Below are 3,501 nucleotides of genomic sequence, written 5' to 3'. Positions count from 1 at the left end.
GTTTTTCCTAGCCACCGTGCTTCTACGCCTGCATTGCTTGCTGTTTGGGGTTTTAGGCTGGGTTTCTGTACAGCACTTTGAGATATTAGCTGATGTACGAAGGGCTATATAAAATAAACTTGATTTGATTTGATTACTGGTTTCAGTGGGAAAGATGGTAAATGGTTCAGACATTAATGGCAAATATAAAAAACTAAAATACCCAAGTTACCGGAGTCTACAATGGCAGACTGTTAATGTAGAGTAGGGATAGGGAGAAGTAACATTCAAGACTGAAGCAATTACCCCCTCTAGTGGTATACTTTATACTGTACCAGGTTCCTACACACACTGATAATACAAAACATTGAGGCAACTGCTCTTTCCATGACAGACTGACCAAGTGAAAGCTATGACCCCTTATTGATGTCACATGTTGAATCCACTTTAATTAGTGTAGATGAAGGGAAGTTAAAGAAAGCTTGTAAAACCTTGAGAGAATTGAGACATGGATTGTGTGTGTCATTCAGAGGGTGATTCGGCAAGACAAAAGATTTAACTGCCTTTGAACGGGGTATGGTAGTAGGTGCCAGGCGCACCGGGTTAAGTGTGTTAAGAACTACAACACTGCTGTTTTTTTCATGCTCAACAGTTTCCCATGTGTATCAAGAATGATCCACCACCCAAAGGACGTCCAGCCAACTTGACACAACATGGGCCAGCATCCTTGTGGAACGCTTAGGGCAGCTTGTAGAATCCATGCCCCGACGAATTGAGGCTGTTCTGAGGGGAAAAGGGTGTGCAACTCAATATTAGGAAGACGTTCCTAATGTTTTGTGCACTCAGTATGTATGTATGTAGTCCTACATGTTTTTAAATAGTACCGTATCACAAACCACAGTACAAAACCGTATAAAATGTGGGCCTGTAGTATCTGTAAATCAACTAAACATAGTTTTTTTATTTCCATATGCAGATAATAAAGCATCATTGTTCGTGTAATAATCTAATATTAGCATTATACCTCTAGGAAGAGGAAATGGTCATAAAATCAAATAGATGAAAAGACGGAAACAAAAATGTTTTTGAACTACAACTTATTTTATTTAAACATTTCAAATTCAGTGCAAAGTAATGTAGTGCATTGGTGTCTAGATCCCTCTTTGGTGGCAAAGTGTCACAAGAATCCTGTGGGGAGAGAAAACAAGAGAATAAATTAAATTAATGGGTGTTAACTAATCAGGGTTCAACAAAGCACTTCAAGTCCTCAATTCCTTCAAAAGAGAGAGAGAAGGAGAAAGGAGTATGGTCCCTGCAGTAGAACTACATGCTGGCCATGAGGTTCTCCAAGTGGTACTCCAGGAGGCTGGAGAGCTCCGTGACCAGAGACTCTGGGTTAAAGTACCAGGCCGCCTGCTGGCCAAACATGTCATCTAGCAGAGCCATCAGCTCACCCTGAAGAGAACACCACACAACACATAGAAAATGGCTCTGAGTTACTAGCTTATCAAGAGGAGAGAGACAATTAGAAATACTCCCCCTAAAATGACATTGGAACCTGGTTAACCATGAATAAGGAAGTAAAAAGGAAGTACACTAAGAATATGGAAGTAAACAGGAAGTAACCTCTTGACTCTTACATTGAGCAGCAGCAGGCATCTGTCAGCCTCTGGCTCCATGTTGGCAGCAGTGGGCAGGAAGGAGTACAGGAGAGCGTACAGACGCGCCACAAACCCACCGGCATGCTAAAGGAAACAAAGGAGGAGAAAAGAGGAGAGAATAGAAGAGAAGAGGAATTTAAGTGAAACTGCTAATAGAGAGATATCAAAACATGTACCAGTGAGATGCTACTTACCACCATCAGGGACTTCTGAGCTGTCATCATCCCAAACAGCACCAGCTCAAAGAGGACATCTATCATGTTCACATGATGGATCTAGGACAAGAAAACACCTTTGGAGAAAATAGGAATGATTTCATATAGATCAGCTACTGTGATGTATAGAAGACATGCATGTGGAAGAACTCAGTGAGACTTGAAAGAGTTAATGAACTCACCTTTGCCTCAGCCAGCTCCCTCTCAATGTCATTCCGCTTGGAGGGGTCACTCAGGTAGTCCACAAAGTCGTTATAAGTACGGATAAACTTGGCCTCGTCCTATGACAAAGAAAAGAGCATCTTAGTGAGCAGAACACATTTCACCTCAGGGGCGCTCTCTTTCCCTTGAAAGAGAATCAGTTAGTGAGTTACCATGTGGTTGGCCTGAACCAGTGCGCCCAGGAGGACCTTTCCCGCCACAAACAGATGGTTCCTGCTCAGGGTGGAACCAAGCAGGGTCTAGGGGAGAGGGAAGAGTTAGGGTGAGACATCTTCCTCTAGGAGAGAACAAGAAGTCACAGAGAGAAAAAGAAAAGTGTGTCCACTCACAGTGAAGGCCTGGCGCAGGGAGACGAGCCTCAGGGCGATGTCCTCCACTCTCTTGGTGGTAAGGTAGAGGCTGTGAAAGGGAGGGATTGGAGCATGTCAATCATTAGAGTCAATGGGGGATAGCAGCATTATGACCACTATCCTTCAGCATCTGACAAGCCCAGACTACACAGACATTTAGAGGAACTCACTTTACCAGAGGAACCTCCCTCTCCTCAGGCAGCATGTCCTCCTCCCAACCCTACGACAACAAAACAAGCATTCAAAATCAGTGACCAATGAGCATACATTTAGTTTTACTTGTATTTAAGAGCAATCGAAGGAGGGAGAGTTGTATGGCATTGAAGCTCGTCTGGAGGGTAGTTAACACAGTGTACAAAGAAGGGCCAGAAGTATACAGAATGGTGTCATCTGCGTAGAGGTGGATCAGAGACTCACCAGCATCAAGAGCGACATCATTGATGTATACAGAGAAGAGTCGGCCCAAGAATTGAACCCTATGGCACCCTCATAGAGACTGCCAGAGGCCCGGGCTACAGGAAGCCGATTTTACACACTGAACTCTATCGGAGAAGTAGTTAATGAACCAGGCGAGGCAATCATTTGAGAAACCAAGGCTGTTGAGTCTGTCGGTAAGGATGTGGTGATTGACAGAGTCAAAAGCCTTGGCCAGGTCAATGAATACGGCTGCACAGTATTGTTTCTTATAGATGGCGGTTAAGATATCGTTTAGGACCTTGAGCGTGGCTGAGGTGCACCCATGACCATGATAGAGCATGACGCTTGCAAAGCCAGGGTAGTGGGTTCGATTCCCGTCACCACCCATACATAAACGACAGCAGGTTTTATTGTAAGTCGCTTTGGATAAAAGTGTCTGATGAATGACATATATTATTTTTATATATTCACTTACTTGCTATACAATGTAGAGAGAAAAAGGGTAAATTCAAGAGGGAGCTACGAAATTCATGTCCAAACATCGTTTTCTTTGCCTTATGTCATTAGAAATTACATATAATTAATCATTAGCTTGTTCTCAACAATATTATAACATTAATATACTTGTACTTGACAGTGTTGATGAAATAATAATGA

General features: G+C 43.0%; 1 long non-coding RNA gene across 2 annotated transcripts; it reads right to left on the bottom strand.

Annotated features, from left to right (window-relative positions):
- Positions 1-2,226: 2,226 nt before the first annotated feature.
- On the bottom strand, positions 2,227-2,649 carry LOC120041203. 2 transcript variants are annotated; one of them, XR_005475851.1, is made up of 3 exons: positions 2,598-2,649; positions 2,407-2,476; positions 2,227-2,316 (listed from the first exon to the last, which is right to left on the bottom strand). It is a non-coding gene; the product is annotated as an uncharacterized LOC120041203 (long non-coding RNA). The 2 variants fall into 2 exon arrangements; XR_005475852.1 differs by having other exon boundaries at positions 2,603-2,649.
- Between the last annotated feature and the right edge of the window lie 852 nt (positions 2,650-3,501).

Source organism: Salvelinus namaycush, unplaced genomic scaffold (genome assembly GCF_016432855.1).
Source record: "Salvelinus namaycush isolate Seneca unplaced genomic scaffold, SaNama_1.0 Scaffold415, whole genome shotgun sequence".
NCBI lineage: Eukaryota > Metazoa > Chordata > Actinopteri > Salmoniformes > Salmonidae > Salvelinus > Salvelinus namaycush.
The sequence above is the reverse complement of the archived record's forward strand: the minus strand, read 5'-3'. Positions and strand labels throughout refer to the sequence as shown.